This window comes from Callospermophilus lateralis, unplaced genomic scaffold, assembly GCF_048772815.1.
Source record: "Callospermophilus lateralis isolate mCalLat2 unplaced genomic scaffold, mCalLat2.hap1 Scaffold_121, whole genome shotgun sequence".
Lineage (NCBI taxonomy): Eukaryota > Metazoa > Chordata > Mammalia > Rodentia > Sciuridae > Callospermophilus > Callospermophilus lateralis.
In genome coordinates this window covers 399,258-407,827 of record NW_027512399.1, presented here as the reverse complement: position 1 = coordinate 407,827, position 8,570 = coordinate 399,258, and the positions used below count along the sequence as shown (strand labels likewise).

Below are 8,570 nucleotides of genomic sequence, written 5' to 3'. Positions count from 1 at the left end.
TTCCAATTTACTGTATCATGTATCACAATACAAAATCAGTCAGGTTTTTATGTTTGTTTGTTTGTTTTGTTTTGTTTTTTGTTTTTGTTTTATTTTGCCCCCCCCCCCCTTGGAGGAGGAAACAAGAGGTAAAAATACAACAGGGCACCAAGAACCATCTGCATAAACTATCAATGTTAAAAACTTGATTGTGGTCATTGTTACACTGATAAATAGGTATGTGCAAACATGACAATGTATGAAGTATATATGTATACTTAATTGTATTTCAGTATTACCCTAATGCAATTGTTTTAAAATTGAATGAAAGAAATAAATATATTCCTCAGAAAAACAAACTATATATTCGGAAAGCATAGGAAAAGATGCTGAGTATTATATGTCATTAAGAAATTACAAATCAGCCACTGCCATGAAGTTCAAGCTGTGCAGTTTTAGTGGGTACCAGATATAATCCATATACAGGAGTCACTATGCAAGGACTGAAGGAAAGGTTTTCCAATTTCTTAATGCAAAATGTGAGTCAGCTTTCCTATCCAAGAGGAATCTTTGGCAGTTAAACTGTACTGTCCTCTACAGAAGAAAGCATAAAAAAGGCCAGTCAGAAGAAATTCAAAAGAAGAGAACCCAACTTGAAGCCAAATTTCAGAGGGCCATCACTGGTGCATCCCTTGCGGATATCATGGCCAAGAGGAATCAGAAACCAGAAGTTAAAAAGGCTCAATGAAAGCAAGCTCTTAGGCTGCCAAGGAAGCAAAATAATAATAATAATAATAATAATAATAATAATAATAATAATAATAATAATAATAATTATCTAAGCAGGCATTTAAAAAAATGGCAATGGCTGCTGCTAAGAGTCCCACAAAGGCAGCGCCTCAGGAAAAGGCTGTGAAACCAGAGAAGTTTTCTGCTTTCTGAGTTGGTGGAAAATGAGTTGGCAGATGAGATTTTAAAATAAAGATATAACGTTTTTAATTGGAGAAATGTTAAAATAAGGCAATAAAGATGTATGATTGAATACTAGCTTTACTTCGATATGTTTAGGACACACTACACAGACTGAAAGTACTTGAATCTTGCTTAGATTTACTCCAAGTTGACTATTCAAATGCTCTTTTCATGTCATTTCTCTATCCATGACAGGCACGTTTGTTTTTTATTGGGTTTAACTTATACATTGGGACCCCCCTTCTTTTCCCACCATTATCTATTATCTGATTTGATGGTGCCAAAAATTAATAGCTGTATTAATCTCTTGCTCCCAGAAAATAGCATCCTCCTTTCTATTCTGGCTATATTATTCTGTCTCTGAACCCAAGGACACTGAATAAGAGTATGTTTTACCTATTCCCAGAGTAGTTTGTTGAGCTAGGACTTTTGACAAAGCTGTGCCAAATAAAATAAAATTGCTCAGCAGCCTGATGATCAATAAATGTGTAATGTGATAAGAAAAATATTATAATTTGTGAACAGGCTTGTACTCTATGGATGTCTTTATTATCTGCCCACCTGTGCTGAGTTGCAAGGATACAACAATGCATAAGCCATGTCTTAAACAAGCTTTCTCAAGGTAAAATTATGGTGCATGTCAACATTTTCTTCATCCCCAATTATCCAAGATAATGGATTACTAATTTTCTTGCTGGTGCATGTTAAATTCAGGCATTATTCTAATTGTTGGGTATAATAAATAAGTTTTGGGAGAAAAAAAGGAATTACAAATTAAACACACTTATAAAAATTTATAAAATTTTATTCCTGACAATATCAAGAGCTGGCAAAGATAGGGAACAAAAGGAACTCTCATACATTTGTGTGGAGATAAAAAAAAATTGGACAGCCACTCTGGAAGGCAGCTTTATAGCTTCTTAAAAATCACAATATACACTTAATATGGCCCACTAATTGTATTTCTCAGTGTTAATTCGATGGAATTGAAAGCTATATCCACATACAAACATCCACAGATTCTTCACTTATGATTGCCAAGAAAGAAAGCAGCTAAGAGAGATTTCAGTAGCCATTTGCCTGTTATTAATGTAAACACTTTGATACATCCAAACACTGGAGGGTCACTAAAAAATTTAATAAAATGAAATTTACTATCAAACATGAAAACACAAGGAGGCATCATTAATACATACTGCCAGAAAGAATATATTGTCTGAAATGCCACATATGTGTAATTCCAAATTTATGACATTCTGAAAAAGTCAAACATTAAAAAAGGTAAACATTGCCAAGAAATCAAGCAGAGTAGATGTTAAAGAGGTTAAGAACAGGGACTTCTGGCATGGTGTATCTACTCTGTAAGATGCCATCATGGTGAAAATTGACATTATTCTTTCTCAATGCTTTAAAAACTGTAAAATTAATGTTTTAATATATAACTAAACTATCTATTGCCATTAATAATTATTTAGTACCATCACTATTGGCAAAATATTTTGATTTTGTACTTACATCAAATGTTTCTCAGAAATATACAAAGAAAAAAATAGTAGAAACTCTGATAGGAAAGACATATGGGAACATGGTACTATGTGATTCATTTTTCTTCATTCAACTCTCCTTAAAACAAAGTTTGTTTATTAAAACAATCAAAGAAGGGTTGGTTATTTTCCTAGCCTCAAACATGTCCAGCCCTATGACTGGCCCTCAACAATAAAATTTCTACTGAAAATTAATAATTTTCAACAACTCTTTCTTCTTTCTTTTCTTCTTTCCTTTCTTTCTTTTTTTTCTTTTTTTCTTTTTCTTTTATTTATCTTTTTTTGTATATTTTTCTGCGAAGTGTTGCTGATATTTTCCAATAAGAAAGTCAAGAAAAATCGATTTTTTTCTATTTTTATTATCTTTTTAGAGAACAGTGAACATAAGCCCTTAGTGATTAAACTAGTACCTTACATTAAAAAGATGCTTATACATCAATAAGAATAATTATTTATCACTCTGCTCCATAGGTAGTAATTCATTAAATACTAAGGAAAAGATGTTCTAAACTTATTTTACTAAACTCATATTTATGAGAAAATTATCTGATATATTTTTTTAAGTCTACCTAACTTCCAATATGCTACCTATAAAATGAGATTACTTTCTTTTTCTCACCCAATATACCTCTTGTTTAAATAAATGAAGATAGTCCAAGTAAAGGGGTTTGCTGATACACATTAAGGGGCAGATAAATTGTGGGTGATATTACTGAGAAACACAGTCCTATTGATCAGATAATTAATAGGTATTTGGTGATACTGAGAGCTCCATAATCTTTCTCCATTTTTTTTTAAATAACTTAACACTTCCCATGTAGATCTTGCAATTTTGAGCTACGGTATTTACTAACACTAACCTACCAGAAACAGATAACATGGTCTGTGAGTCATATCTTTCCAGATCAAGTTCCATTATGCTAACAACAATATTTAGTAGGGTTGGACATGACCAGGGCCAGTCAGGACCTTCCCTTACATTTCTCAGACAAGGTTAACAGGAAAGAGTTTCACATTTTGGTTTCTAGAATGGGAAAGACAAAATCCTGCATGATTGGCATCGATGATTTTTTTTTCACAGTTCTTAAACTACCTCCTCATGGCTAAGGTAGACTGTCATTACTCTGAAGAAATTATCTTCAAGCACAGATTGATTCATAATGACAATGTATATCTGCTAAATATTTAATATGATGAGAGTGAGAGAATGAGAAGATAGACTACAATGGAAAGAGGAAATTGGAAGAAAAACTGGCTCCCTCAGGAAGAAGGTGCCTTAACCTATCTTCATTCCCAAATAAGAAAAACCATTAGTCAAATTTCTTCTTTCCTTTCTCTCTTGTCTAGTTTCTTCCTTCCTCATTTCATTGGTTTTTTCTTATTTCTTATTTTCCATCTCTTCCTTGATTTCTTTCTAAAAGAAGATGTCTCAGTTCACTCTCCATGTTTACTTCTCAAAGAATTGTCATTTGGAAAATAAATCTCTATGGGAGGCATATCCAAAATAGGGTGTCATTACTCTAAATTGTTTCCAATTGAAAAACATGAAAAAAATATCTTGTAAGAGTATACACACTCACATGAAACATTAGTTTGGGGTTTATAAAAATTTATGTTCTTATACACCAATGTCTGGGGTATAGTGAGAGGCCTTACATTTTTTGCTAGGAACAGAACAAAAATAAAAATAAAAAAAAAATCATGACAACAGCAATAAAAAACAAATATTTTCTATCACATTACTGACTTTTCTGTAATAAAAAAGTTTATGATAATTTAAAGTTATTTTGTCACTTCTTGAAAAATATTTAAACTTTCAAATGAATTTTTACTGATTTTTTCACTCAACTACCAAAGGATGATTTTGTTCACTGAAAACTTTAAAAAAATGTTTTTCAAAGACAATTTAAATTCATTTAATGAATGACAACAGACTTTGGGTGTTCAGGTAAAGTAAGCATTTATTTATTTTTTTGATGGATCTTTATTTATTCATTTTTTTTATGTGGAGCTGAGAATAAAACCTAGTACCACACCCATGCTAGGCAAGTGCTCTACTACTGAGTCTCAACTTCAGCCCCTACATATATACTTCTTGTTTGTATTATTGTACATAATATTTGGGTTTGTTTTTACATAATCATACATGCATGGGAAATATTTACTCCATTTCAGACGCCAGTCCCTCCCCTTCTCTCCCTTCTCCTTCTCCCTATTCTCCTTCCTTTACTCTTAAAGTAAGCATTTTCAATAAATTTTCTTTTGTAATTTTAAAGGAGAAAGGTAATTTGATCATCAGAGTACAACTTTGCCCCAAATATCTGATTCCATATATTGATATCAGGATGGCCAAAGCTGGGAAAAAAAAAATTTTTTCTTGAAGAAATCTCAAAGCCCTGGGTACCTACTTTGTAGCCCTGAGTCTTTTAGGCACTGAGTGACTATTCTAGATGAGGCACCAGAGTTAATGAATACTGCAGCATTAATCAAAGTGTAGCCATTTATCTGAGAAGACTTTCTGTTATTACTGAATTGATTCATGGGAAATAGTCATTTTTCCTTCTTTATCATAGATGTGTGAAAGACAGTTTAAAAAGTATAACTTGACAGTTTCTTCTACCACAGCCTGGTTTATTAGTTGTCCTTGAAATGAAAAATTTTTATTGAATTTATTAAAAATATGTGTGTAAACTATTGCCTTCTACTCTGTCCTCAGCAGAAAGAGAACTGATGTTCTATTTGCTTAACTTTATGGCTTTCTACAAAACATGTCTAGGCTTCACATTTGGATTTCCAGCTAAATTCAGCATGATGTTTATGATAGTGCTTCCTTATTTCCCTATTCCTTAACACTGTGATAGTATCTTATATTCTCCTACTTTACAAAAACCTAAATATTTTAGTGTAGTAATTATCCCAATGCACATACACACACATGAAAAATGTTGATTCCACTTCTCATGGAACTTAGCTTTTAATTCAGAAGCATTTCATAATCTTCATCCTGCTCCTATGGAACTCTGTCACTTCCCTTGACTGATACTCATGTTTTTTTTTTTTTTTTTTTTTTTAATTTCAAAGCTTTTTCCATTTATTTCGGGAGCATTATGTCAAGAGTATGAATAACATTAAATTCCATTAGAAATAAATTTGATAATATTGGAGAGTTAGAGTGTTAAAATATTTTATCCCATCATTTCATACTTCCATGTAGAGACTCTGATAGAAATTATAGCTACTTTAAGTGTTGTTTGGATCAAAAATTTAACATGTGGTCTAAAAACCTTGAGTAAAATACCCAAAATGGAGTCATGGCTGTGTTATTTAATGCAGTTTTACTAAGCGACCACAAAACTGTGGATACACACGCACACACACACACACACACACAGACATACACGTATGTGATTTAAAAAAAAATGGAGTCTTGGAGGTGTCCTCTCCTGGGGAAAACAAAAAAAATAAAAATATATTGTTTTTTGATGACTAACATTTGTCAAAGCAAGCTAATATTAGGGTAGTCATTTGTCCTCTAAAGCATGAAGTCGTGAGTGTACTACATTAGTTCTCCCAAGCCAGTGTTTGCTGGGAGCCATCAGCCAAGTAGGTATGACAATTTCCTTGCCAGCTTACTCCCATGCTGTCTAGTGGAAGGACTCTTGAAAGGTGACCTTGCTCAAGGACCAGGGCAGATCCGTGTTTAGGGTGTTCCTGGTTTAGCATAATAGGAGATTAGGGTGTTCCCCATTTAGAATAGGGCGTATCCTGCTGCCTGAGTTCCTCTAGCGTTCTTAGGGTCAGACGATATATTTGGGAGACAGAAGCCCAGGTGTGGATTTGGGCAGAGAACGTGGATTTCCCCAGAACGTGTTTGTAGAAGGCCGGCGTGAGGTCGGGAATAAAGAATTGCTGTTTGAATCTACAAGCTGGTGGAGACTCGTGATTTGTGCCCAGCCAGAGACTGCGGCAAGTGTTTATCACAAGCCTAACAATTAAGATAAACCCAGTATCAGAGGAATTCTCAGCCCAGTTCTACAAGAAGTTGAAAAAAGAATGAACACCAATTCTTCTAAAATCATTTTATGTAATGGAAAATAGCAAAACCTTCTAACCTCCCTCTATGAAACTAATATCAACCTGATGCAAAAACCAGATTGAGACAAATCAAGGAAAGAATATTTCAGACCAGTATTCCTGATGAACAGAGATGTAATAATTCTCATTAAAATTATGGCAAGCAACATACAAAATCATATTAAAAAGATATTACAACATGATCAGTGGAGTTTGTCCCAGGGATGCAGGGTTGGTTCAACACATGGAAATAAATTAACATTTTTTAAATAAATGGATGTAAAGATAAGAATCAGAAAATTATTTCAATAATTGCAGGAAAAGCATTTGACTAAATACATGGTCAAAACACTAGAACACTATGAATAGTAGAGATATATCTTAACAGTATAAAAGCTGTCTATCCTAAACACAAGGGAAACTTAGACTGAAAACAGAAAACTGGGAGAACAAAGGATTACAAATAGGAATGTGGACTCACAGCAAAACAAAAACAAAAGAAGAAAAAGGCAGGGGGGAGGGATGTCAAAAGGACAGAAGTGGGGTAGCCAGAGCAAGGAAAAGGCATAGTATTTTTTTCTTCTTCTTCCCATTTCTTTCAAAAACAAATACAAGAAAACACACATGCACACACAACCATTTGTTCCCTATTAGAAATATAAATAGCGCAAAATCTAACACTCTGTTCTCTCTTTCAAAGGCAAAAAAAAAAAAAGTAAAAGAAAAGGCAGGCTGGAGGCTGCAGCCACATTAGCCCACTTCCACAGGAGCAGCCAGGGCGCTCAGGTTTGTGCAACACAGGGAAGTGTGGGCAACAGAGTCAGCTCGAGGGGGAATAGAGGCAGCGTGAAGGGGGCACCTGTGCTTGACCCCTAAGGAGCAGGGGGTCCAGCTTGTCAAAGCCTAGGGCGCCCTCTTCAAGTTCTGGACACCCCCAGGATATCCCTGGGGACTATGCCCTCTCCAAGTCCTGGGCATCCTCGGGGAGGGATTTGCCAGGGCCACACCCTCTCCAAGTACAGGGAGCCCAAGCTCCCCCCCTCACCAACCCGTCCCTCAAGAAGAAGGTCACCTATGCGCCCCAAGCTCAGGATCAGTATGCGGGCACCTGGTGCTGGGGCAGAAGCTGGCAGCCACTGTTCACGTGACTGAGGACTTTCTGCTTGTGATGTGCCACCTGCCCCCGCAACAGGCTCACATGGGACGCCACCTCCGTGATCTGGTTCTTGAGCATCTTCACATTCTTCTCCAGGCACGAGTTGAGCTCCAGATTATGCTTTCGGTACTTGGAAGCTGTGATGCTGTTGAGCAGCCTCTTGGGATACACCTTGATGCGTTCCTGAAAGTCCATGTGGATGGGCGATGGCAGCCGGCTCTCACCAAAGCTTGGCACAAGGGGCATCATCTGAGGCTTGTCCTTAAGCGCAGCCAGGCATACAGGTCCCAGTGCGCCAGGGGCAGCATGGTGGGAAGTGAACGTGCAAGACAGCAAATGCGGGCCTTACAGCGCCCCCAGCGCCAGTGGCGCCACCCGCATAGCTCCTCAGGTTTGCTTAGACCAGTGCCTCTGGCGCGCCCTCCGCCAGGGGCAGCTCTCTGCAGGTTGCAGTGCCTCTGATTCCTTGCCAGAGGGTTCTCCTTCAAGTAGCCACACCAAGCTGGTTCAGCTTGTGCAAATCCTCCAGAGCCTCGACAATTTCCTCATGAACTCCTGTTCCTTGCTGCCGCTACCTTGGAGTAGAGGAACTGCGTGCTCATCAGATGTAAAGATGTCCCATTTTCTTGGAAAGGCAGAATGATCAGTCAAAATGGCCATTCTAACAAAATAGTTATACAGCTTTAATGCAATTTCTTTTAAACTCCCAAAGACATTCTTCATAAAACTAGTAAAAGCAAACACAAAATTAATTTGAAAAAATAGGAGAGCCACAATAGCCATAGCAGTTCTCAATAAAATGAGTGAATCGGTAGGCATCACAATATTAGAACTTAAACTATAGT

At 36.3% G+C, this 8,570-nt stretch overlaps 2 pseudogenes; one reads left to right on the top strand and one right to left on the bottom strand.

Annotated features, from left to right (window-relative positions):
* The first annotated feature begins 412 nt into the window (after positions 1-412).
* LOC143387950 (large ribosomal subunit protein eL24-like) lies at positions 413-936 on the top strand (annotated as a pseudogene).
* Positions 937-7,662: 6,726 nt separating this feature from the next.
* Positions 7,663-8,327, bottom strand: LOC143387949 (transcription factor JunD-like; annotated as a pseudogene).
* Positions 8,328-8,570: the final 243 nt, after the last annotated feature.